General features: G+C 42.3%; 1 protein-coding gene and 1 long non-coding RNA gene across 11 annotated transcripts in view; one reads left to right on the forward strand and one right to left on the reverse strand.

The window, feature by feature from the left end:
- FILIP1 (filamin A interacting protein 1) overlaps window positions 1-27,819 on the reverse strand; it is a 221,663-nt gene that overhangs the window by 27,538 nt on the left and 166,306 nt on the right. Inside the window, exon 1 of one of the 10 annotated variants that reach the window (XM_070558967.1) lies at window positions 12,485-12,629. The exons of 8 other annotated variants lie outside the window; for them this stretch is intronic. The gene's annotated coding sequence lies outside the window, so the exon portion shown is untranslated. Of the gene's footprint in view, window positions 1-12,256; window positions 12,432-12,484; window positions 12,630-27,819 lie in introns of those variants that run through there. One more of the 10 variants, XM_070558966.1, reaches the window with a different exon arrangement.
- Window positions 12,889-19,363, forward strand: LOC139073609 (uncharacterized). The gene is made up of 2 exons (XR_011522515.1): window positions 12,889-13,010; window positions 19,169-19,363. It is a non-coding gene; the product is annotated as an uncharacterized lncRNA (long non-coding RNA).

Below are 27,819 nucleotides of genomic sequence, written 5' to 3' on the forward strand. Positions count from 1 at the left end.
AGGACTAAGAAGGGGCAGGTTGGGATTTTGAACCAGATCTGTTTCACCACGATGAGCTTTTAACAACAATGCTATTCCGCAAATAGATATTGCTTGAACTGCTCAAATTTGCAAGGCTCTGTGTTTGTTTAGGTTAACTTTGTCTTGCTTGATTTAGCCTATCCTTCTGGAATTGTCAAGATCCTCCTTGGACTCTGTTTTGTCACCCAGTATATCAGCTTATATCTAGCATTGTGTCAATGGCAAAATGACCCCAACATTAATAAAAAGACAGGTCAATGCACAGAGCCCTTCAAACACTCAAGATCTCCCTCCTGCTGACATCAATCTATTCAGTAGCACGGACCTTGTCATTCAATTAGCTAAGAGCCCACTGGGCTGTTATTCGCTATCTCTTCTGAGCTCCCAGTCCTCCCTTACGGACCTGTTCCAACCACATCCTTCTTGTGTCTGTCAACTACAGCCAAATTCTTCCAGATGCTTGAGCCCCAAATCTAGAGTCATCCTTGAGTCCCCTCTTTCTCTTACATCCCCACATTCCATTGTTCAGCAAATCTTGTTAAGTCTACCTTCAAAATATATCCCAACTCCAGTTACTTCTCACCCTGTCCTCCATGGCTCTCACCCTGCCCAAGCCACCGTCATCTTTTATCTGGATTATTGCAATAGCCACCCAATCTGACTCCCAGCTTCCACTCGTTCACCCTTAGTCTGTTCTCTGCCCAGAAGCCAGAAGCCGTTCTGCTCCAAGCCCTCCAAGAGCTTCCCCTTTGAATCTGAGTGGAGCCCAATCATCACAGTGGCCGGAAAGGCTCTACAGTATGATGCCTTCCCCTTACCTCTCTGACTTCATCTCTGAGAAGTCTCTCCCATCCTTCATATAATCTAGTATGACTATCTGATTTCCTTCAGATCTTTTCACAGACATCCCCTTCTCAGGGAGGCCTTCTTTGCCCACCCTCTTTGATCTTGTGCCTTTCATGGTAGAACTTCCATTTCCTTTTCCTGCTTTCTTTTTCTCCACGGCACTTATTATCATCCGATACACTATACATTTTACTTACTCTTTTTTTTAATTGACTGTCTCTCTTCTCTAAAATGTAAGCACTTTGAAAGGAGGAGCTCTGTATATTTTATTCACTGATGTGGCCCTAGCACCCAGACCATAGCCCATGGTGAGCTCTTGCCCTGTTTGTTGAAGGCTGTCACAAAAGGTCTTCTCAGAAGCCTTGCTGAAATTCAAGTGCACTTGGCCAAATTCCTCACCTTTTTTGTGCCTCAGCTTCCTCATATTTCAAATGGAGGAAATGAAACCGTTTCCTCATGGGGCTGTTGTGAACTGAGTGAAATGACCCAGAAAGGTGCTCAGACAGCGACCAGCCCGCGGACACACGCAGGCAGTGCCAGCAGTCAGTACTGTCAGAGGCACCCAGCAGCGCACCTCTTCTTGTTTACTCACTAAACAGTCATTTACTATTTACACCGTGTGTGTTTACAGCACACAGTGTGTGTTACAAGTGTGTTTACAGCACACTTTCCATGTGCTGGGCCCTCTGCTAGGCATATAGAGAAAAAAAAAATGGACACACTTCTTACCCCTAAGGCATTTGCTCTCTAAAGAAGAGGACAATTAAATCAACCATGATAGAAAGACCTGCACAGGGAGCATATAACTCCGTGGTGGCACAAAGGAAGGCAGCTAAGCCACACCAGGAGGAGGAAGCCAGGGAGGCTTCCAGGAGAAGGGAACTCCTAACCTGAGCCTGAAGGGCTAAGTAGGAGCTAGGGAAGTGGAGAATGCAAGGAAAAGACCCTCTAGACTGGGGGTAGCACACTGTTGTCTGGGACCAAATCGAGATCCAGGCCAGCACTTGTACAGCCCTCAAGCTAAAAGTGGTGCTTACATTTCCTTTTTTTGGTGAGGAAGATTGGCCCTGGGCTAACATCTGTTGCCAACCTTCCTCTTTTTGCTTGAGGAAGATTGTCCCTGAGCTAACACCTAGGCCAGTCTTCCTCTATTTTATCTAGGACACCATCACAGCGAAGCTTGATGAGCGGTGCTAAGTCCACGCGGGATCCTGTGATCCCCAGGCACCAAAGCAGAGTGTTCAAACTTAACGCTTCGCCACCAGCCCGGCCTGCTGACGCTTACATTCTTAAGGGTTGTAAAACATAACAAAGGAGAGCACAGAGCAGCCTGGAGGCGGCCCTCAAAGCTCAGACGGGAGCTGGCAGGAGCCGCGGAGAAAGCAGAGAGCTGCAGAGACGAGCTTTTCAGGGCGCGGCATGCGGCCCGACTGGAGGGAAGGGCAGCGGGGCAGGGGGGAGAGCGCGGCCCGGGAGGCCCAGCGAGCACGGCAGCCAGTGGGCTGAGAGGACGGATGTAAACTTCGGGCTGGGAATGTGAGGAAACGCAGCAGCTGTGGAGGGGGCGGGGGAATGCGGCGAGGAGCCAGATCAGTCAGGAAGCTACAGAAGTGGGAGGTGAGAAACGAAGTGCAGTGTGAGCCCAGATCGTGTCGCTGGATGAGGAGAGAGGGGCGCACGTGGCGATCTCGGAGACAGAAGTGGCCGCGTTTGCCGCCAGAGGCCGCGAGGATGGAGAGGAAGTTGGGCCTGGCTCGCCAGCTGCTGCGGGGGTGTTGCTTTGCTGTCGGTGCTTACCACATACAGGGTGATCTAAAGGGAGAAACGGACTTGGAGGGGAAGACCGTGACGCTCCAAAAAGACACATTGACCTTGAGGTTCCTGAGAACTTCCAAGTGAAATGCTGAGTGGTAGGCCTGGAGTTCGGGAAATACAGGCAGGGGGCCTCCAGCGGCTGGTGCGACCTACAGCCATGAGAGGACGAGAGGAGGAGGTAGACACCAGGAGAAAAAGCAGTAAGGACAGAAAAAAGACACTGAGATGAGAAAGGAACTTCATGAGGGAGCCTAAGCAAGGATGGCCGGGGTCGGGGGGAATCTCGGCAACATTCCTGGGACTCGCGGACGCGAGAGAGCAGAGAAGCACAAGGAACGGGCCCAGTGCATAGTGCAAATACTTGGAGAGATCAGATGAGAGAACGTGAAAATGTGCACCATTTTTATTCAGATTCAAATTTAAAACTTTTTCATTGGATATGTCAATATGGACATCATCAGTACTTCATCTGACCAGTTTTAATAGAGTTAGGAAACAGAATACAGATTACAGTTTAGCTGAAGAAAAACCAAGAGAAAAAACGAGACAAGTGTCTGACACTAATTATCTGAGATCTTGATTCTCAAAGGAAGGAGAAACAGGGAAGCAGACATAGGAAACAGGTAGGGCAGCATCAACATTTTAACCTTTTAAAAATATATGTATTTTTTATATAAACATAAGAGAGATTAGCATGTTCCCACTTAATTTTAAAGCTCTTGTTTTTGTTTATAGAAATAGTCCAGTTAATAAATAAATGATAGAATGCCACTATTAATGAATAAAGAAGTAATTATAAAATACCACCATTTTGCAATCCCCAGTGTAATAATAGGCTTATCAATGTGTCCCACAAGAGACAGCCAGACACTGTGTACATATGTGCATACTTCCACCCAAGAAATATTCTTACTAAGAAAATTAAACCTGAATCAGAGCAAACTCCTGTAACTAATTGCTAGTTTACAGGAAAGATACAGGCAGGAAACATGCTAAATGACATTGTGATCATCAGAAAAATCCAAAATGTAGGGGACTAAGCAGGATAAAAAACCAGATTCTTCAATAAATAAATTTCAAGAAAAAAAATTGGAGGGGGGAAACTATAAAGAAGACATATCAACCATCTGTGATCTATTTGGATTCTTACCCAAACTTTTGCGTGTGTGTGTATGTGAGGAAGACTGGCCCTAAGCTAACGTCTGTTGCCAATCTTTCTCTTGTGCCTGAGCAAAATTGTTGCTGAGCTAACATCTGTGTCCATCTTCCTCTGTTTTATGTGGGACTCTGCCACAGCATGGCTTGGTGAGTGGTGTGTAGGTTGGCACCCGGGATCCGCAAACCCCAGGCCGCTGAAGCAGAGTGTGCAAACTTAACCACTACACCACCAGGCTGGTCCCTCGAACTATTTTTAAAAATGAGACAATTGGAAAAATTCTGTTGCTAAGGAATTATTATTAAATGTTAATGTGATAAAGAATTTTGGTAAGATTTTTAAAAGAATCCTCATCTTTTAGAAATAAACATTGAAATATTTATGAATGAAATATGTCTGGAATTTACATAAAAATAATCCATGGGAGTGGGGATGTATGAAACCAGACTAGACGTGAGTGGATAAATTGTTAAAGCTAAGTGATAGGTATAGGGGGTTCATTATACTATTCTCTTTATTTCTGTAAATGTCTGAAATTCTCCATAATAAAGTTTTTAACCCCCTTTGTAATGTTTAGCTTCCCTCCCCACCCCCACCCCCAGCTCCTCTGGTGTCTGGACATATTTTCACTTTCCTTACAGCGCCCTGTTAAATCTCCTATGTGTCCGTGACTGTGGGTGATTCTTTCATTCCTTTCCATGTTTATAAAATTAAGCTTGTTTGAGACTTTTACTTTTTCTTCCTCATTGGGATCCATTTGATGCTTAGTCAAACTTATGCTAAAAAAAAGCATCCTCACTCTGTTCTGTTCCACAGATGTTTGCTAATTTATCTTTCCTTTTAGAGTATAAGGACACAATTTTTTGTGGGGAGAAAGGGGAGGTGAGAGATTTTTTTAACCTTATCATAGTTATTCGTCCTTGAGATAAACACCTTCCCTGGAACAGGTGTCAGTTTGTGCTCCTAAAGACTTGGGCCACACCTACGATAGCCACTGTCACTTCCCTTCCTTGGAGAGTAACCACGTAAGATTTCACAGGTTCTTTCCTCCGATTTTCTTGACACTCCCACTTCTTCAATCATTTCTCCAAATTCATCAGCATTAGCCCCAGAGCAGCAATTCTCTCTTTGCTTTCTTCAGATGTTGTTACTTGTCACCATCTTAGTCCATCAGACCTCCTTTTGAAGCATCAGTGTCACCCCTTAAAAGTCACCTAGGTTTGTTTCTCAGCCAGGCCATGCTAATTTCCCTTCTCACTATTTCCTTTCCCTTTCACCATGTTTATTCTTCAACTCTCCCTGCATGTATGCCGCTCTGTCTTTCAAGAGAAAAGGCAGCAAGGGCTTGATTGGAATTAAAGAGGAATGACCCTCAAAAGAGCCAAGCATGCACGTGGCTAGAAGTCTTTAATCACACACCTTTTTTCCCAACCAGAACGTGGTACAGAGCTGAGCAGCACAGCAACACGCTAGGACGTGGTTTCACCAAATGACTCAGGAAGGGGTGTTACTTTTTAATGAGTCACCTCAGTTTCTCAGGATGGTTACTATTATAATAATTATCCAGGATTAATCTAATGTCCCCCATACACTCTGGAGGGCTGGAGCTGGGGTGAGGTCAATGAGGCTGGGTCCTGCAACTGCAGAGTGGGATCCTGTTCTAATTTGATGTTTTGATATTTTTGTTCATCCTGGATGTCTTTGCATTAATTTTGGTATTTTAAAATGCAGTAAAATATTGCGTATCTGGATGAATGAGTTTTTTGGCATTCCTTTAAATTGTATGCCCAAGGTGAGAGCCCCATGTGCCTCACCTTCATCCCAGCCCTGAGCGTTGAGTGCTGCAGAATCGTTTATATATATGTATAAAGAAATGGTGGCTCCTTCATAATAGGACACAAAGTTTTGAGCTTTGTTTCTTGTTTTGCATTTCTTAGTAGTGGGGAAGAGTTTACAAAGCCCTTGTGCACTTTTTCTTTTCCCCTCTTGTGAAGAGCAGCAGTACTGTGGAGCCTCTGATCTCAAACTTTTTGACCCTGGCCCCGTGTAGTGGGCCAGAGGCCTACTTCACCTATCCTCACAACAAAAAAGAACCTGGTGCTAAAAAACTGACAGAGAAGAAAGTAAAATCAGTAAACTCATTGCTAGCATCTTTTCTGAACGTCGCAAGAGAAGATCCTGAAGTTATACACATGATTTTATATTATAAAATTATTTCCTATAAATTAAAAAATAATCTAGTAATCTTACTACATTTACTTTGATAGTATACTCCAAGTAATTCAAATAGCACATACACACCCTCCAGGCAGATTATCACAAATGATCACCTCATTTTACTCTCCATCAGATTTTGAGAGGAATAGTATGATTCTGCCCTAGAATGGGCACACTGATGACGTGCCTTGAAGTCTAGTTGTTGAAAATTGTAAACCAAGGAAATGCAGGATGGACACTCTATGGGTTAGCTCAACAACCTATGACAAACTAAGCTGATGAGGATGTGTAACCTTTAAAAGGCATAGGTGACAGCAACTGAAAACTAGGACAAGCTTATGACTGATAAATTACTCTTCATGAAGATTATGGGGTTTCCTGCTACCAGGTGACCACATGCTGAGTAAGTGTTTGACAACATTTGGTGGCAGCCAGACCACGCTGTAAAATACTGATTTAGTCTTTAAGAACATCTACTAACATGCTAATTTAAATTTACAAATGTTATATTTTAAAATAAATCACTTAGTATAATTGCTAGTAAACAGCTCTTAGTCGTAGTAGTAATTAAGGTCTAGGGGATTGTTTGTCATTTGCTTATAAAAACCATAGAAATGACTGTTTTTTTCTGACAATTCGCTGCCTATGAGGAGACCCATATTTGAGAATCACTGTTTGAGAAGCTCTCTGATCACACGCTCTAGTATGAAGCTCCGCGACTCACACAGGGATGTAACCACGATTCATTAATTTACTCAGTAATTCAGCAAAGATGGGCTGAACGCCCTACCATTGTCGGATAGCGTATTAGGTGCTCAGAATAAAAATAAATTGCACTGCTATGTAAAAAGTGCCATTTCTGCTTTAAATATAGGCTGCTGAGGGACACCCAGGGATGGGGATGTGACTGGAGGAAGTAGTTGCTCAAGGCTTTTGCAACTGTTGTTCCCAATACTGTTCTCCTGCTATCAGGGCTGCAGCCCACATGGCCCTTTGGGATAACTAGATAAGGGTCCTCCTCCTCTCTAGGGAGGCAGTCCCTTGCTGGGGTGCCTGGCTTGATAGGATGAATGAGAACTGGACTTCAGCCCCCATTCTTTCATTGGGTAGGTGCTCCTGTAAACTGCAACCTGAACAACCATACATAATAGCCCTATGAGCTCTTCTTTCTCGTCCTTCAGGTTTCAGTTGACATGTCCCCTCCCCAGAGAGGCAGTCTCTGACCAAATTATTGAAAGTGGTTTGTTCAGCCGCTCTCTATCATATCACCCTATTTATTTCTTTCACTATCTGAAATCATCTGGTTCATTTATTAGTTTACTTAGATGTTGTCTGTCTTCCCACCTCTCCACAGAGCAAAAGCTCCATTAGAGCAGCGTCCAAAGCTGAACACCAGCCCCTAACACAGTGCCGGACACATAGCAGGTGTTCAATCAATATTTGTTCAATGAATGAACAAACGAGGGTTATCCAGAAGAAGCAGGGGGAAATGATGCACCATGTAAAGGGGAAAAAGCATGCAAATGCAAGAAAACAGAACCTCATTCAGAACAGCACAGAGTCAATGTCAGAGAGCACAGTCAGAGGTGGGAAAGTGTCAAGAGATAAGACTCCAATGGAAGGTAGAGGTCAGATCATCAAGCAGTTTGTATGTCATCCTAAGGAGACGGGCTCCATCCTGAGCATTATAGAGTTCTTGAAGGACTCTAAGAACAGTGATAATATCAAATAAGGATATTAGAACATTCTGAGCACAATGTGGCTGGCTGTATGGATTACAGAGGGGAAACTAGAGGCATGGAGACCAGTTATGAAAGTGTTGGAATTTTCCAAGCCAAAAAAAGGACTAGACTAAGATCACAACTGTAATACAAAAAAAGGAGATTGTAAGAATACTTAGGATGTAGAATTGTCTGGTTTTGGTGACTGATTGAATGTGAAGATTAACGTAGAAAGAATTATAAAAGATTATTCCTACATTTTGACACAGGTGACTATATGAATGATGTTGCCACTTGTTGACCATACTGGCAGCCCCATCAGCATCACAATCTAGCCAACTGGTCTAAGTAGTACCATGTCGAATCTTAGGGAGATGGTTATGATCGCCCAAATTTTCCTCAAGGCTCTACTGACTTGAGCAGAGGGCAAATCTATCTTTTTGAAAAACTCAACTCAGTTGAGCCAGCATGGGAAAGATAAATTTCTAGGTCTTCTCTAGAATATGACTTTTTAAAATGTTCTCTTTAGATCTCAATTTTAGTCATCTTTGAAAAATAAGTATAGTTTTATAAACCTGTGAGGGAAGCAAATCAGGACTCAGAAGCTCTTGGTGGGAAGTGTTTTTGAATGAGAACATCAACTCAATTTATGAAATGAATTTATGAAATGTTATATGCAGCTGTAGAAAAAAAGTGTTATTAAGTTAGTAAATTACCAAGCTATTAATTTGTATATTGTATCATTTAATAACAAAACTCTATACTTCTAATTATTATCCTTTGCATTACATGTTTTCCATTTACCTCTCCTGTTCCACTCTCCACATTCTCAATCCTGCTATGTGCTCGGGAGGCTGACATTTAGGCATTGTATTAACAAGCTCTTTCTAGTTTCCATCTGTTTTGGTTTAGTCAGTAGGAGGCAGTGACAGGAGATTGGAGAATGGGGTATTAATTCCCTCCTGAGTCTTGGATATTTGGCTTCATTCTCCTACTAAGGGCCATAGTCCCTGTTAGACAGCTTTCTCCTATAGATACAGTTACTCTTGAGGGTTCTGGTAACTACTCCCTCCTCCAAGTTAATGGGTAGTAAGAAGTACACACTCCTGCACTCCCCCATCCCCCAAATTCCTAGCCCTAGGGAACTGCAGTTCCCTTACTAGCCTCCCTACACTCTACCCACATTTGTATAACCTTGTCAAATTACCCCATTAGAGTCACCTGGGTTTTTGCTGTAACCCTGAACAGATCATACAACATGTAAATTTCAGGGCGCAGGATTACCTCCCTTCTCTACACCCAACACACACTTTATATGCATCATAATTTCCCCTGATACAGATTTGGAGGTTGGGATAATAGGACAAATCCAAGAAAAGAGAAGACACAGATAGTAGTGGTTGAGAGAGGGTCAGTGAAGAGTTGAGGAAAAAGAAAGAATAACACATTTATAGACACATAGACATATTGCAATGCTGGGGAGCAGGAACAAGAACAACAGTGAAGCTGAAGACAGAAGAGGGGAGGCAGAGTGGTGCTCCTGCTCTCCCTCAAACTAGACACAGAGGGGCCTGTCTGTCCCCACTCAAGGCCAAGCAGTAGGGAAGGGCCTTGCCTTGGACCCAACAACAGGCCCGAAGCCTAGCTTTCTATCTGTTTCATTCTGTACTGTAGGTTCTTTAGAGCTGGAAAATTTCTGGATGATAAAGGAGAAAGACCACAAATAATGAAAGATGAATGGGAATATTCAGGAGGGAAAAAAATGACTAGCCGCTGATAGAAGACCAAATATGAAAATATGTGTAGTAATTTGTATAGAAAACTAATCTCTATGAAACTCAATCACGCCAATACTGTTCATTGTCAAAAATATCTGTATATCTTTTTGATACTTGTCATCTCAAAGCCAATCGTCAGCGCTCAGGGTAGTAGCTCAGAGTGTGTGCTCTAGAGCCAGACCATATGGTTGGAGCCTAGCTCTGCCCCCCACTCACTTGGACAAGTTTCTTAATTTCTCTCTTCCTCAGTTTCCTCCTCTATAAGAGGGAAGTGATAGTATCTATTCACAGGGTTGCTGTCAGAGTCACATGAATTATTACTGGAAAGGGCTAAGTACTCAGTAAATGGTAGATACTATTAGTAATAATGCTAAACTGGAACTTACTGCCAATTTGTATCTTTCTCCTCCAATGAGAATGAATTCTTCAAAGACAATGGAGAGGGAGGTGCATCTACTGGTGCAATGGAAAACATAATTTCATTCTTGAGACCTGAAAATGTTGTTGTTTATCTCATGGGCATGAATGAGTAATTTCTACCCACAATAATATGTCTTCATTTGTGTTTTCATATTCCTAAGTTGTTCAAAGTACTTTTCAAACACCCTCAGAATGATCAGAGGAAATATTTTTAAAACAGTGAAAAGAAGATCTTCTTCTTCTTTTTTTTTTTTTTTTTTTTGATGTTGTTTATAAAGAATCAGCCAGGTGGATAAATTTACTTAACAATTTTCATAAGGAACAGAAAAAGTCATGAACCATAGAAGTTTGCCACCTAAATGTGTGGCCCTGGGCTCTTTCTTCCAAGTAGCCCCTCATCTTCCCTCACTCTGACCCAAAGAGACCTTTCCTCACCCATTCCCAAAGAACGTGTCACCCAGTTCATCACACCTGATTATCGGACTCTCCAGTTAGGTAACATCTGCGCGCCATCACCAAAACTCTCTCCCTCAGAAAATAAGCTAACTTGGGGGAGCTTACCTAGGGAAGTGAGAGAGTGGGAGGATATTTTGAGGCATGTGGGTTTTTAGGTCCCTGCAACCGCAGTGTGAGGGTGTCCTCCCAGTGCTTAAGGAGAGAGACCTCTCCTCCGTGGGCTGTCCTCGTGGTCACAGAACATGAGGGGAGGAGCTGGGAGCATGAACCAGATTCCTAAGACTATTCAAACGAGGTGAGGACAGTCCACAAAGGTACAAATCTACCTCATTCTACTCCATATATGCACTTATAGAGCGCTGGGCAAAAGCCAGGTTTTAATCTTATACATTATGGCTTTAAGCTTATACAATCTGGGAGCTTCCCATATAAAAACATTTCCTTTTGTAAAGCCTTTCATTAAGATACTATTAAGCTAATTCATCTCTTGGGTAAATCTATTTTCATAAATAAGATTTGTTTAAAATAATATAGACAGGAAATAAGTAGCAAATTAAATTAAATACATAAATCACTGGTATTAGTGCATTCCCATGCATTTATTTACTCAGAAAAATAACCCTTTCCCTCCTGGAAATGGCAGTAGAATTTTATTGCCATTGCATCTAAAGGTCTTAAAAATAACTTTTAAATGTAAGCATACATGAAATTTCACTAAATTTCACTATCTAATAATGATTTTATCCAGTTTTGGAACTGGAACTTTAAAGCTAATGCAAAAAATAAAAAGTCAAAACAATAAACAAAATTCCAAAACCCTAGATTCAACTTTGCATGGATCCTGACTATTAGTCTAGAGAAGTGTGAGCGCCCTTCCGCTGCGCAGAGGATGTGTCGTTCGACACGGAAACAGTTCGCCTGGCCCGGTGGAGGTGAGGACCCAGCAGGTCAGCACAGGGCGCCCAAGGTTTTCATCCCAGCTGAGCTGAAGATTGTCGTTGCTTTAAACACACAGACAAAACGTCATGAACAGTCAGTGTGATAAAGAATTAAATCTACACAAATGAAAACCGTACCGTCTGCCCTTACGCTAGAATTTCTATTAAACAGGTCATGTGCTGCAATCACACTGTAAAAACCTGGCTTGGGCCAAGCGCAGTTGTTTCGTGAAACACTGAATACCCTCCAGCCCTACTGAGCGCTAATGCGAGCTGTTTATTTTGATATACTCTGCTGGACTCAGACAATGTTTCTTTGGCATTTTGAAAAATTACTAAAGTTGAACTTTTTACACAATTGTTTAACATAGTCCTTTAATCCCATTCCCACTTTGAAATCAAACCTCCTATCTGCTATATTATTCTTATTATCACTGCCACACTGACTGTTTCAGAACAAACAGCTCTCTGGATCACTGTGCATTCTAATTTATTACCAACTTTTACAAGGCTTCTCTATGTGTGCAAAGAAAGAGCTGCAGAAAATCCAGATAACAACAACAAAAAACTTTGAAAATAATATTTTTACCTCAAATTAGTTTTTTGCTCATCAAGAAATCCTAAGTTAGGAGATACATTTACAATACATGGAAGGGCTGTCTGTTAAAAGCCTTCAGAGCACATGAGAAAGACTGACAGCAGCAAGATGGGAGACTTCCCGTCTTATACAAACTCCCCAAGTTTCTGCAGGACAAGACTATTTTCCCTCCACAGAAAAACAGGAGCACGCCTCATACCACAACAAAGTGCATCTCCACCAGTTCCTGTCAAGGATTCTGAAGTATGAAGAAAAGTCACAATAAGCTGGGCATTTTCAAGGGTTCTCACCGTGCACACTCAGTAAAACCTGTAGCCGAAAGCTGAAAGGTTGTGAGCTCTGTCAGCCCTTGTCAGATTAGTCGAGGCTCTACAAATGTCCAAACCCAGCTTCCAAGATGCTCTTTGCAACAACACTTAGAAATGAGTTTACTGCCAACTCGGCCTGTTAACAAATGAAATGCCCTTGGACTACAGCAACAATGTTGCTTAAATCAAAACAGATCTTGACTTCCTTACCTTAATACTAGGAAGCATGGGAGCTTTTGGTTTTGTTTTTGTTTTTTCTAAGGGAGTACTGGTTTGCGTGACAGCAGCAGGCCCTGCTCAGCCCCTCCTCCGTAGGGAATTAACCGTCCCATTCCAGCCCTGCCATCAGAACAGTGAAAGGTGAATGTTGTGCAGAACAGCTTGGGACCACGAACGATGATGTCATTCCTCCCTTAGACCTTTATTATTGTGCAGATTTACTTTGTCTGTGGAAAGGGGTGGAGCTACCCGGGACCGGGGGAGAAAGCACCTCTTAAGAAGCAAAGCAAGTGAAAGGGAATTATGTTCTGGCACTGGGGAGGGGAAAGCTGGGGAGGAAGAATGAGATAAAGAAAAGATATGCATAAAATGCCGCGTGGGCCTCACGCCTGATTTTTCAAACTAGCTGAGCTCTATACAGTTCTATCTCACATGCGCTGGCGTTAACCAGGGACCCCCTAGAGACGCATCTCTGAGTCGACCCACAGGACGGACTCACGTTTCAACCAAAGTGCAGGTTAGTTTATGTTATCTACACGAACACACCACAGTGCGGGCTATAAAATGCCAACTACCCTTTAGTTTAAGGATTATTGTGCCTTAGAAGTTTTTTTTTTTTTTACCTAAATTTATTTCTTTCCTGAAAGTGTTTTGAAATGGCAAAAAAGTGCTGTCCACACAAAGCGGTGAATGCACTCAGCCAAATTTCAAGGAGCATCTGTATCATCATTCATACAAATGTTCTCAAAATCTGCCACTTTCAAACTAGTTTTCTCTCTTTTCTCTTTCTTTTCCTTGTTTCCTTCCTTCTTCCTTTCTTGAATGGGTCTGTGAGTGAGTGAGTGATAATTCAATCAAAAAGCCAGTAGGTAATTTAAAAGTTTCAGCATAATTTTTTCTAACCCATATACCTAGAATATGTATATCATTTATGTTAAGAAATTCCATTTTAATTACAGAATAAAAGCATAATATCAGATAAATTAGTCAAATTAACTTTAAAGTTAACAGAATCAAATGTTCGGAGAGTATTTTTAAGTCTTGAGATATCTTTCATGTTATATAAATACAAGGCACTATGTTATGACATAGAAAAGAATGTGAAGGAAAAATAAGTTAAAGATAATTGCTTTCCTACGTCCGTAACGTTCACTCAGGCCTTCTGCTTTAAGAACACGTCTGTCTTTTTTAATGCGTGAACTTAGTTGCAGTTCTGCATAAATGTGTTTGATTATTGAGTTATTGTGGTAGAAGTTACGTAAAGCAGCATTCATGGTTGAGGTAAGATTACAGATACTGAACCAATTAGTTGTTGTTTTTGGTTCTTTGGAGGGGTTCTTTTTGCAGCTATTTTAATATGGATGGAAAAACTGAAATTCAAGAAAAAACTGCTGCTGCCACCTGCTGTGTGCGAGGCTGCACTGGTCTGGGGAAAAGGGACTTCTGGGCAATTAACAGACCCAAGATTGAATCTTGGCTTGGCACCTACTGGGTAGATAACCAAGAGGATGTTTTTTTTTGTTGGTTTTTGTTGTTGTTGTTTTGTTTTTTTCTGCTTTATTTCCCAAAACCCCTGGTACATAGTTGTATATCTTAGTTGCAGGTCCTTCTAGTTGTGGGATGTGGGACGCCGCCTCAACGTGGCCTGACGAGCGGTGCCATGTCCGAGCGGTGCCATGTCCGCGCCCAGAATCCGAACCCTGGGCTGCCGCAGCGGAGCGCGCGAACTTAACCACTCAGCCACGGAGCCGGCCCCCAAGAGGACGTTTTATAACTCCTCTGGTCTCAATTTACTCAGCTGTATAATAAGGATATGGATTTTAACTTGCAGGGTTGTTAGAAGAAATTAAGTAGGATGAGTCAAGGCCACAGAATCTGACACAGTGGACACACAATAAATAATATGTTTATACACAGTTTACTCATTTTGACGATGGTAGGCACTTTTCAAAAATAGAAATTTGTGGTCTAATTTTGACACAGACAATATAAACCCATATTGAAAGGGAGAATCAAGGGGTCAGAACTGATCGTCTAGTCAAGTGGAGTCTTGCACTCAGTCTGCTGCTGGTGATTCAAGCAAAAGTTATAGTCTCAGGGAGCATTACGTTCAAAATCACATCAAACCAATATCCAGACACTAATGATAATAGCAAGAGGAAATGGTTTATTACCTTTGAAAAATCTTTAAAACAAACACCATAAATGTCAATCACAGACATGTTTTTTCCTTCCTTGCTTAAAAAAAAAGACACATTCAAAATTAACTTAAAGTCCTGCTATTAAAACTCATTTAAAATAGCTGTATTTATCATAATTAATTAAGATTCATTGGCTAAATGACATACTTATTAGGAGCCTCTTGGAACCTAGAGGAGATGTTTAAATGGGTGATAGAGCCATCCTTAGAGTCACAGTAGCTATAATTATCCCGCTGTTAGATCCTGAAGGGCAAGGACCACATCTTTCTGTCTCCAGCAAGGATCTTGTATTCACTCATTCTTTTTTCTTAATTTCAGCTTTATTGAGGTATAATCAACCAAAAATTGTAAGATATTTAAAATGTACATGGTAGTGATTTGATATACATATACATTGTAACAGAATTCCCCCCTCTAGTTAATTAACACATTTATCACCTCACTTTTTTTTTTTTTGGTGAGAACATTTAAGTTCTACTCTTTTAGCAAATTTCCATTATACAGTTCAGTCTTATCAACCATAGTCACCATGTTTCACATCAGCTTCTCAGACTTATTCGTCTTACAGCTGGAAGTTTGTACCCTTTTACCAACCTCTCCCTATTTACCTCACCCCCCACCCCCAGCCCCTGACAACCACTTTTCTACACTGTGTTTCTATAAGTTTGACATTTTTTTTTTTTGGTGAGGAAGAATGACCCTGAGCTAATCTCTGTTGCCAATCTTCCTCTCTTTGCTTGAGGAAGATTTGCCCTGAGCTAACGCTTGTGCTAATCTTCCTCAATTTTTTGTGTGTGGGATGCTGCCACAGCATGGCTTGATGAGTGGTATGTATGTCCATGCCCAGAATCCAAACCTGTAAACCCCAGGCTGCGAAGTGGAGCACACAAACTTAACCAACACACCACCAGGCTGGCCCCATTGACTTTTTTTTTTCCCACATATAAGTGATACCATGCAGTATTTGTCCTTCTCTGTCTGGCTTATCTCACTAAGCCTAATGGCTTCAATGTCGATCCATGCTGCCCCATATGGCAAGATTTCCTTCTTTCTCTTGGCTGAATAATATTCCATTGTATATATACACCACACCTTCTTTATTCATTCATCTGTTGGTGGACATTTAGGTTGTTTCCATATCTTGACTGTTGTGGATAATGCTGCAATGAATGTAGGAGTGCAGATATCTCTTTGATATCCTGTTTTTGTTTCCTTTGGGTATATACCCAGAAGTGAGATTGCTAAATGATATTGTATTTCTATTTTTAACTTCTTGAGGCGCCTCCATACTGTTTTCCATAGAGGCTGCACCGACTTCCATTCCCACCAGCAGTGCACAAGTGTTCCCTTTCCTCCACATCCTGGTCAACAGTTATTATCTCTTATATTTTTTATTATAACCAATCTAACAGGTGTGAGGTGACATCTCATGGTGGTTTTGATTTGCATTTCCCTGATGATTACTGCATTCACTCATTCTTAATTGGTTGCCCACCAAAGACCAGGCATTGTATTAGGCTTTAGGAATATGGTGTGAACAGGATAGACGAGGTCCATATACTGACGGAGCTCCCACTCCAGCTAGAAGTGCCCTGAGGAAAAAGAGCAGGGTGTTTTCAAGGGAGGTGACTGAGGGCAGGGTCCCTGCTCTATGAAGGCTTTCTCTAAGCTAGTGACATTTGAAGCTGAAGGATCAAAAGCAGCAGCCCTGCAAAGAGCAGAGGCAGGGGCCGCAGGGGCAAGCACTCTGCAGTGGGGATGAGTATGGGAGGTTCCAGGTCCAGAAAGAAGGCCAGTGTGACCAGAGCATGGAGAGCAGAGGAAGGAGCCATTCGAATGGCTGGAAGGGGTAATTGGTTAACATTTTGAAGTATCCTTATCAGGAGCATGTGCTCCAGAGGCAGCGCTGACAAGATACAAGGGCTTCAACGTGCACGAGAAGAGTTTCTAATTAGCATAAGGAACATTAGAAATTATTTTATTCATAAAATGAGTGATTCAAGACATGTGGCACCTCCATCCTTGTATACATGAGACACAAGAGCCTGGTGAGCCAGCAGCCTGGTGTCCTTAGGAGTGTGGCTCTAGACCCAGGCCTCCACTGGGTTCTTTGTCCCCCCAACACAGCAGAGGATTCCATCACCTGATTTAACCAGAAGATCAGCTGATCCTGCAGCTAGAATGTTGTTGCGTCTGCCTGATTGAACTTTTCACACCGGGAGCTTGTTGGCATGTCTAAAGGACAATGGGCCGAAACTTCACCAAGCTTACTAGTACTTCTTACTAATAGCTGTATGTGTAGCAAGATTCAGTTGGAGACTTGTTTTCATCGTGACATATCATTTGTCATGAGTTACCAATATTTTCCAATAAGATCTGACAATCAGAAAAAAACAAATTGACTTCGCCCAATTTGCCACCTCTTGGTAAGGCATTGGGTTTTGTTCTGAAGAATCTGATTATATGACTTAATACATAGAGAACGTACTTGAGGGCAGGAAGGACAAGAATGGAAACAAGATGTCTAAAGGAAGCTGTTGTCATAGCCCAGACAAGCAATGTGATGGTAGCTTGATAAGACTTTATCTTGGGTGGCAAGGGTTCTGGAGGAAAATGTACAAATTCCAGATATAATTTGGAAGCAGAATCAATACAACTTTCTGGTGGTTACGTTTAGAAGGTTGAGAGAGAGAAGGATTAAGGATGAATGCTAGCATTTTAGTTTGAGGGAGTAGACGGAAGTACTGTTAACTGAAATAGACACAACTGGGAGGAAGAGATTTTCAGGAAGTAACCAAGGGTTCCCATTTTGGACATATTAGCTTGAGAAGCCTATTAAACATCCAAATAGGCTGGTCAAGTATGGACATTCACTCAATTATCATTTACTCAATGAATTAAACAACCATTTTCATTTAAAAAGGATTAGTAATTTTCCTTTCCACATGTGACAAGAGAGGCTCTCCCTCTCAAACTTTTTGGCATGTATTCACTGAAATGTGTACTCCAATGTAATATAATGCACAGAGAAAGTATCATTGTGATTATGGGTCCCCAGGTCATGTCCTAAGTCCACTGTGGGTGGAGATCTTCTAAGATTGTAACTTCCTAGAGCCCTGGATCCTAGATACAGATTACCAGGCTCCCGTCATGCCTTAAGAAGCTAGTTGCCACTGAGCATCATGACCTGAATAAGCGGCTCTTAAAACCAAGTCTTCTCACAATTGCTCCTTATTCAAATTGACATGAAAAGAAGAGATAAAGAGGACATGTTTCCTGATCATTTCTGAGAAAGATCTAGCTTAGCAAATGGCAAGTGGGAAGTTGCTCGATGTGTGGGCAATCATTTGACTTGCCAATTCAACGTGCTTTCATCTCAGGAGACATTTTTTGCAGTAGAGGAGGTTGTGCTCCAGAACTTTGAGAAATGGATGCAGTAGGGGCTGGAGTGGGCAGGCGAGAGGAAGAAAGTCATAGGATACGCTAGAAGCCCTGCACTTGCATTCCTCAGCTGGGGCGAAAGAACATTCTTCCAGGATCTCTCCCTGGAGGTTTGGTAATGGTGTATTAAGTCTGGGCAGTAGTTCTGCACACAGTTATGCCTCCTTCCTTGGGAGAAACATAATCCAAAACTTCTCAAATGTTACAGATGCCAGAAGTCAGAGAAATCTGTGAGCAATAGAAAGCTGAGCAAATCAGAAAGCAGTGGAGGGAGGGATGGTGGGCGTAGATAAGTGGGTAAAGTAAGAATATTTCCATGATTAGGACACAGGATTTGGTGACATTGTAATAAATGACAAAGACTAGGGAGACCAAAGCATTTTTTGCTTCTAAGAGCACACTGGATGTGGAGCAGTCATAGCCCACCACTTCCAGTTTCCTTCACATTTCAGATCAGACACATGTACTTCCTTAAGCATTTAAGAATAAAATAAATAAAAGTAATTCTCAGTGAATTCCCATAAGACATTGGGAGCAATGCAGAAAATATAGAGAAAATCCTTAAGGTATAGCATTTCTAAACTTAAGAGGAAGGAGTTAAGATTCAATGAAGTTGACTTCTAGTTTGTTTGCAGTTGAAGCTCACATTTAGCACCTGAATACTATTTGAATAGTTTCTTGGTTAAGAGTTCACATGCCAGAGCTGAATACGTTACGCACTGAGCATGAAAGACCAAACCTTTGATTTATCTTTTCTTTTTTTTTTTTTAAAGATTGACACCTGAGCTAACATCTGTTGCCAATCTTTTTTTTTTCTTCTTCTCCCGAAAGCCCCCCAGTACATAGCTGTATATTCTAGTTGTAGGTCCTTCTGGTTGTGGCATGTGGGACACTGCCTCAGCATGCCCTGATGAGCAGCGCCATGTCCACACCCAGGATCCGAACCAGTGAAAGCCTGGGCTGCCAAAGCAGAGCGTGCGAACTTAACCACTCGGCCACGGGGCCGGCCCCTGATTAATCTTTTCTGTTCCAGCTTTTCACCAGCGTGAAGTACTTTCCAGACACAGGCATTCTTGGGAAAAAAGTGCACACTCAGTCAAGGAGCCAGAAAGGAGCAGACTCCAAACACTGAAAACACCACATTCCGCAGTTCCAGCTCCCTCTCTGGAGTCCAGGGTTTGTAATGCTAATCCGAGCATCTTCTTCCATCTTGGAAAAAAAGGAAAAATGTCACAGTAATGGAGTTATTCACTGTGGTGCTAAGAGACAACACATTTTCCAGCACTTTCCTTCTTAATTCTTTCTTGACATATGAATTTGTGCAAAAACATTTGCTTGGTATTTATTGTGGTGACAAACAGCTGGCAATTTAGGGCAGCATTCCCAAACTTTTTCATTCCAAAAGACTAATTTCACTTATTACTTTTCAATACCTGATTTTGTCCATGATGTTGGAAGAAACCATCAGCTCAATTAAAAACTCAATCCAACTACTTTGGAATTGGGGGACCAAAAATCCCCCCATTAGTTGTTGGAAATTTTCACTTTCTTTTTTTTGTTTTGAGGAAGATTAGCCCTGAGCTAACATCTGCTGCCAATCCTCCTCTTTTTGCTGAGGAAGCCTGGCCCTGAGCTAACATCCATGCCCATCTTCCTCTACTTTATATGTGGGATGCCTACCACAGCATGGTGTGCCAAGCAGTGCCATGTCTGCACCCGGGATCCGAACTGGCGAACCCCGGGCCGCCAAGAAACACAACATGTACACTTAACGGCTGCGCCACCGGGCCGGCCCCCGAAATTTTCACTTTCAATGCAGTTGCTTTTGCAATCTGGATTCAGTTGTTTTATCTGGAACTGATCACTAATGCTTATAGTGATAAGTTAATATCACTAATGCTTAATAGATTAATTTAAAAAATCTATAGGAGACTTTGGTTTTGTATTTTCTGACATACAGAATGCCTGTCGGAATTGATCAGTTGCCTGGCATTCAAGTGCCCAGAGTACGTTTGATAGTATCAGTGTATTGGTAGATCAGGAAGAAGAAAAAAATATGAGTCACTACAAAGCACTAGTTACTCACTGTATTTTTGCCACTTGGGTAGACTCTGAAGCTGTAATTATTGACTCAAAATTTGCCTGTTAAAGTACCATAAAAGCTGGCCTGTTTGTTATTTGCTGATGATTTTCATTGTGTGTTTCTTAAAGCGCCCCATCTGCTCTAGTTCCTCAGGCTCTCTGATTAACGGTGAAAATAGGCATAAATTTTTATTTGCATACAAATGTGATATCAATCATAATCACTTTTTTATCCAAAAATTATAAGGCAAATCTGCACTAGACTTTCTAAATAACTGGATTTGTATCTGGACTCCACTCAAGAACCCACAATCCCTTCCGTGAAGAATGCATGCCTTCCATCAGCCCTCAGTGTGGTGCACGGTGCACTGTGAGGGCCAACTCATCAGACTGGCGTCTGTCCACGAGGAACGCAGTTTGTTTCCTGTGGCTGTTGGGAAAGACAATAATTACTCCCTAGGTTATTCTAACAAGTCAGTCCAAGTTGGGTTTGCTCTTTTATTCTTTTCAAGATATAAAATATGTTATGTCACTTCTTTTTAATTTATTAATTCTTTGAATATACAAAGTTATAGAAATACAGCAATTTATGACCTCAGCAGTTACTATAGCAGTTTTTGTTCCAAAGGATGCCTATAGTTAGCACATATTTTATTTCTCATAAATTTTATGTGGCTAAAAATCATAATATTGCTTTTTTTTTCGTAGAAAGGAGGTCATCGTTTTCCAGCTATATATTTCATAGTTATATTTTACTCTTCAAATATAATTTTTTTATCTCATAGGAGTTACCAGTTCTTTGAAGACCTAAAAAGTAAATGCTAAATCTCCCTTCAACATAAACCACAACTGTTATATTGATGGTTCTCGTGAAATGGTAGAAACAAGATCAGGCCAGAGAGAAACGACCCTGACTAAAATATGGTCAGTCGTCCCCCATGTTTAAAATAAATTACCTGTAGTATATATAAAAATGAGTAGAATAATGGCCATCAGTAAGGGTCCCAATTTTTCCCAAAGGATTTGGAATGCCGTCTTTAAATTTCCATAGCTACTATAATCTATTTTCAGAACTTCCACCAGCTCTATTGATCTGTCTATTCATTTACCAATACCACACTGTTTTACTTATTGTAGCTTTAAAATGAGTTTTTGTTTCTCAAAGAAAACTTTTCTATTACTTTTTGTTTTTAAAATTTGACTATTCTTGCTTTTTCATATTTGACTATGAAAAAATTCATATTTTTATATAAACTTTAGAATCGCTTCATTTAGTTCTCACACTTAAAAAAAAAATCCTGATGGTATTTTTATGAGGATCACATTAAACTCGCGAGTTAATATAAGGAGATGACATCTTTATGATGCGGAGTTCTCCAGTTCGAGAATATGGTAAGCCTTTCCATTGGTCTCAGTCTTTTTCATATCTCTAAGTAGCATTTAAAATTTCTCTTTATGTAGATCTTTCACATGCTTAAGTTTATTCCTAGTTAGTTTATATTTAATATAGTTTATATTATTTTGTCATTTGGAAACAGGAAAACTACTGATTTTTGGATATTGAGTCTATGTAGTTTTGTACTTTGCCAACTCACTTTACTGAATTCTCTAACTGTTTGCAGTAAGTTTTCTGTTTTCCTGAGTCTACCTACAAAGTCTAGTCTAATCTACATACAAAAACAACAACTCCAAAACAATAGAGGAGTTTACTTTTCCAATACATTGCACTCTTCTCAAAGTCTTAGTCTGATAAAACATAAATTGTGATTCAGTGAAGCTTGCATTGTTCTCCTCTTCGTGTTTGATACACAGGTGAGCAGAAGACACAGTCACTTTTAGGTATTACATGCCATGCCTTGTCGAAGGGGCTTTCTATTCATTATCTCACAAACATAAAGGACTCTGTGAGATCGGTACTGTTATCCCTGCTCTATAGACAAAGAAACCAAGAATGAGAGGGGTTAGAGCACCCCTCTCTACAGCTACAGACCAGTAAGTGGGAGTCAGGATTTGAATTCAGAGCTACCTGGCTCCAAAGGAAATGCAGGAGACTGAGTAAACAGCTGCCTCCTGGTTACAGATTTTGACGGTCTGGCACCATGGAGCTAGAGTAACCCAGGGGACAACATGACCACAGTTGAAGAGGTTACACTTAGCTCAGATGATCCTCTGAAGGTCACAAAACACTTATAAGCACACCATCAGTACTCTGGAACCAGCCGCAATACCACATTATTTCTCCTTTGCACACGTATGGATTATTTTACTAGTGAAGGAGGTACTAATTGCAAGCCTCAAATTCATGTGTGCAAGAAATACAATTATCTTCACTTTTCTGTATCTCATCATTTCTATTATGGGCTCCCTTTCCACTTTATCTTAGTTAATTCTGGGTAAGCTCAGTCCAGTCAGGTTTCCCTTGGTAAATTTAAAGACTCCTCAGTCAAGACAGGGTCTCCTGAGTTAAGTCTGGGGCGGCAGGACCCATTTCTGGAGTTGGGACCAAATTCTGGTCCCATCAGGGAGGTCATCTGGTAACCATCCTTTCACAGTGACATCCTCCCAGATGCCTACTGTGGTCTCTAGTGACAGGTGTCAATCTCCTCAGGTTGCTGATCCAAGTAGGTCACAGTTCCCTCCCCACATCCAGCCGTGCCTCAGCTATTCCCATGGCCTTTCAGGGACACGGGCAAAGACTAAATATTTTTCTAGAATTACAAGCTACTGAAGCTGTATCAAGCTCTCTCCAACTGGACATATCAGACACCAATTTTTACTCTATTTCTCCCAAATTATTAGAGGGAGAAGCACAGGTTTGCCATGCCCTTTGCTGTGAACTGAACTGTGTCCCCCAAATTCACATGTTGAAGCACTGACCCCTAGTGTGACTATATTCAGAGATCCAGCTTTTAGGAGGTGATAAAGGTTAAATGAAGTCATCGGGGAGAGAGCTGATCTGATAAGATTGGAGACCTTAGAAGAAAAGGCCTTAGAAGAGGATGTGTCTCTCTCCATGTGCCAGCACAGAGGAAAGGCCATGTGAGCACACAGCAAGAAGGGAGCTGTCTACCAGCCAGGAAGACAGGCCTCACCAAACCCAACCATTCTGGCAGCCTGACCTCAGACTTCCAGCCTCCAGAACTGTGAGGAAATAGAGTTGTGTTGTTTAAGCCACTGTATTTTGTTATGACAGCCCACGCGACTAAGCCATCCTTGGACTCTACCTAATAATGTCTTCACTCTCGAATTCTCCACACCACATCTCCCGAGGGTTTATGTTACTCTCCATCTTCCCTCTCCCCACTTCCCACCCCCTGCCCCATAAAGCTGAGAACAGAGCCTCTTCTTTTGCACTGCCTCCTCCCACAACATAGATCTCTCTTGCTTTCTTGCTTCTCTCTCAGAGAAGCATCTCATCTAAACAGGAAAAAAGATGGTGATAAAAATTGGATCCACTTGATTACACGTTCTTTTTAAAGCTATATCTAGATCCTTGCTTCTGAAATCCAAAAGATAAGACCTTTGATTAATCAGAAAATTTTGTTGATCAGGTAACCTATTTTCCTAGGCATGGCTGTTATATTACTAAGACTCTGAAAAGTCTTAGATGAGAGACTGCTAACTCAATGAGCTTGAGAATGAAGATGCTATGAAGCTTGGGGAAATGATCACATCCACCCAACACCCAGCATTTTTGTACAGGTGGGATCTGGTGACCTGAATCTCAAGGGCATTTTTAATGGGCTTGTTCATATTTAATGCAGGGAGTGCCTAGTGAAGGATGAGTGACATGCTCCTAGTAGATACGTTAATATCCTGGGTCTTTTAAGAGGATTAACTCCTCTTCTAACTGCAAACTTCCAACCCTGGGAAGCTACCTTTTTGAGTCACTGATTGCCTGGTCCCTGGTTGTAAGATGTAGCATGACTTCCTTTACACTGTCCTCACCTACCCCATCCTGGAACCCAAACACCCAGGCTGTCACTAGGGGTAACCCTGCATCACCTCTGCCTCCTGCCTTTCAATCACGTTTTCTAGTAGGAAGTGGGATTTGCATATTGCAAGGGTAAGAGGAACTGGAAGGCGGAGTTTGATTCCAGGGCTCTTTCAGAAAATCAACTGTAAAACATATTCTTTCTGTGACTGAGTCTCTGAATTCTAATTCCTCTCCTTTCTTAAAAACTATCTATTCCCAGCAATTTTCTTGGCCGGTAGGACACTGACAGTAGGTGGCATATCTTGTGACCAAGTTAAGGTCTGTGAATTTAAATCCTGAATTTGCAACAGAATGGATGTGCAGTCCAAGAAGTCACTGGCCAACTTTCCAAGTCGTCTTGTCTTCCTCCACACAGTGGGGAAATGAAGTGTTCATTTTAATCAGAAATAGAAATAGAAACGGTTATTATTATTCTTTTTTTTTTTACTGTAAACTCAAACATTGATTCTTCCAATTAACTGTTGGTAGTGACCTTGGTGGAAGGAACTTAACCTGTCTGCTTCCCCATCTGCCAAATAGGGATAGTAATTACGCATCATACAGTTTTATAAGAATCAAACAGGCTGCACATGTGTCCAGCACCCTGGGGAGGTTAATAACAGCTAACTCTGCTGTTGAACGGCATCTAGCAGAGTGCTAAGCCCAGAGAAGAGTCTCCATTGTTTCCTGCTGCTGTGTTCCACCGATTGATGACTTTCTGCTTGATAAAACTTGATCATTTACACATCATCAGCAATCTTTTCTGCAAAGTGCTTTATTGAGAAAAGTCCATTTTATTGCCATACTTTAGAGATAAGGCATCTAAATCGAAAAAGCTTCAGGATATTATGCCAGGGAACCAGATGTGAATCTTTCTCTGTAAAGTGGGCCAAGAATATTTCCCAGGTTCCCAGGGCAGCAGAGCCTGCTCTGACTGGTCATTCCCCGACATAGGCAAGTGTAATATCACAGCCTGACCCACCGGCCGGCGGGCCCATTGCCTTCACACTGACCTAGACAAACACCACCAAAACGGGGCTCCAGAGCGTCCCTCCATCCAAGCTCTGCTCCCGCATTCTCTGCTTCATGAGTTAGAGATTGCTCTTGAGATGCTGATTTGTATTTAAAAAAAAAAAGAACTTACACTTGGACGGCTTGCTGCAATATTACATGATGATGTAATTATTTATGTAGTCCCAGCTGAGCCTATAGAATCCAAAAGCTTTAAAATCTCTATCTACGGTTATAGGTTTAGACAGCACTCCCCTCTGTCAGTAACACACACACCAGCCCCTCAAATATTTAAGTTCCAGAACACTTTTTGATGTAACTGTGTTCTCTCTATTTTGACATTCTTGAAGCTTAAGATTAAAATCACAAGTCTTGTAGTTCAGACAGGGAATAAAGTATAAACTCCAAAGGTGATCTCATGTGCTCAGAATTATGCCTTTAAAGGTCAAGTTGACTTAAAATATGAACCAAACAGAATATAGCATTTAGAAAGGGAGCTTTTTTTACTCAGTCTTGATTAATGCAACGAGAAATATTTTCATCTTTATTATTAACAATGCGGGTTAAGCCAATGCATTTTTTTCATGATATTTCCTCTTTTTCATTTGGGAGTATGACTGTAAAAATAAATATGTGGTAAATGATAATAATAAATTATGATCACAGTCTGTCGACTTAGAATAAAGGAGGCCTCAGACAATATATTACCCATTTCAGGTACTTAATTTGTGGAGTTTTTATTCAAGATGAATTTAATAACTCCAGAAAGATGAAAAATAATTTCTGCTTCTCTTTTTCACACTTGCAGATTCTGGGTCAGTGGCCATAAGGAAGAGGTAGCTTGGAGGAGGGCCTTATTTAGCCCCCCATTACCATCATCAGCCTCCCAACGTAACTACCCCAAACAGAATGCAACCCAAGTAGAACACTGTGTGCTGTTCAAACAGGTCCCCACGCGGCTCCTCCCAACAGAGGCTGTCTCCAAGCTTCTGCTATCTTGACAGCGTAGAGACACCACTGGTTCTAATGTCTCTGTGTTCATATCCTCACGATAAACATCTTTCTGCCTTTTAAGATTTTGTGTCAGTTTGGACATAAGAGCATGGAGGTGGGGAGCCCACACACACAGAAAGCAGACATGAAACAAGCCGTTTTGCACAAGGGCCTCGTTTGCACAGAAGCGCTAGACCAGTGGTCGGCACCGTGATCTTAGTTGAGCTAAGCAATTTTTCCGGGCCTCAATTCCTCAACCTGCAGAACGAGGGACTTGAAAGGGCTGACCTCAAGAGTCCTCAGCAATGCTCAGAGCCTCGGGTTACTGCTTCATCAGACATCTCAATCTGGATTGCTTGTCAACACCTGCTACTGATCCTTTATCCCGGACCTCTTTTTGTCATCTTTCACTGCTTTTCCGGAGGTCGTGAGAAACCCTTCCAGAGCAGGATAATTACAGACAGTGGAGCCTAGGGGCCACCGCCGTCAGGAGGGTCCTTTGGCTGTGCAGCGCTCCATCACCGCACCACACGACCGGCACGCCGCCTGGGTGGAGACAGCCTGCAAAGCCGCACCCTCGGGCGGACGATGGGCGAGGAGCAGCAGCACCCACTCAGGCTTATCTCAAGGCTCACGACCTTCCTTCCTTTCCTCCTGCTCGCAGTGGAAACAAAGGGAAACGTTTCCGGAGGCATGTTCTCGGCTCCTTTTCCCCCTCACAAAAGAGACCATTCCGGAGAAGGGGAAGGGAGTGGACAACAAAGAAGCCCACAGGGGCCGGGCACCGCCCGCACGAGGGCTCCGGAGGCGCGCGGAGTGCTGCGGAGGGACGGCGGGGGGACGGCCACGCCCGGGGCAGCACCCTGCCGGCCCCCAGGGGGACAGCTAATCAGGACCGCTTCCTTCGAAAGAGGATTTAGGGCGAAGCAGATGCCGCAGGGACGCCTCCAAAGGGCAGCAGGGAGTCCAGGCCTGACCTTTGAGAAAATCCTAAAGGCTTCACGGCCGCGGGAAGTGGGCGAGAGAGGCACGTGCACGTCTCAGCCGGCGGAGAAACTGAGCGCCGCTGACCTCGGGCGCCGGGCCGCGGGGCGGGGAATTTCGCCCGACGCCTCAGTGCGCGTGTGCCCAGGCGCCTGCGCACTGTGGGCACTCAGGGCACCGCCCTGGGAAGAAACGCCGACTGCAAAAATAGAAAGCACTGAAGTGTAACCTGTTCAGTCAAAAACACAATTTCAGGGACCGGCCTCGTGGACGAGTGGTTAAGTTCACGCGCCGCTGCGCCGGCCCAGGGTTCGGATCCTGGGCCCAGACGTGGCACCGCTTGTCAGGCCACGTTGAGGCTGCGTCCCATATGCCATAACTAGAAGGACCTGCAACTAAGATACACAGCTATGTACCAGGGGGGTTTGGGGAGATAAAGCAGAAAATAAAAAAAAATACTATTTCAAAACCTTAAAGTGGATTAATATTTTAAGTAAGAGTCAAGGGTCTTTTAGTGAATTCTTATCTAAAACATGAAAGTTTGGTAAGATAGCCCAGTGGTGCTGATCAAACTATCAAAAGCATCTTAAGATAATTTTTTTAAAATTTTACTTTGATCTTAAAAACCTACAGAGTAC

The sequence above is a fragment of the Equus przewalskii genome, chromosome 9 (genome assembly GCF_037783145.1).
Source record: "Equus przewalskii isolate Varuska chromosome 9, EquPr2, whole genome shotgun sequence".
Lineage (NCBI taxonomy): Eukaryota > Metazoa > Chordata > Mammalia > Perissodactyla > Equidae > Equus > Equus przewalskii.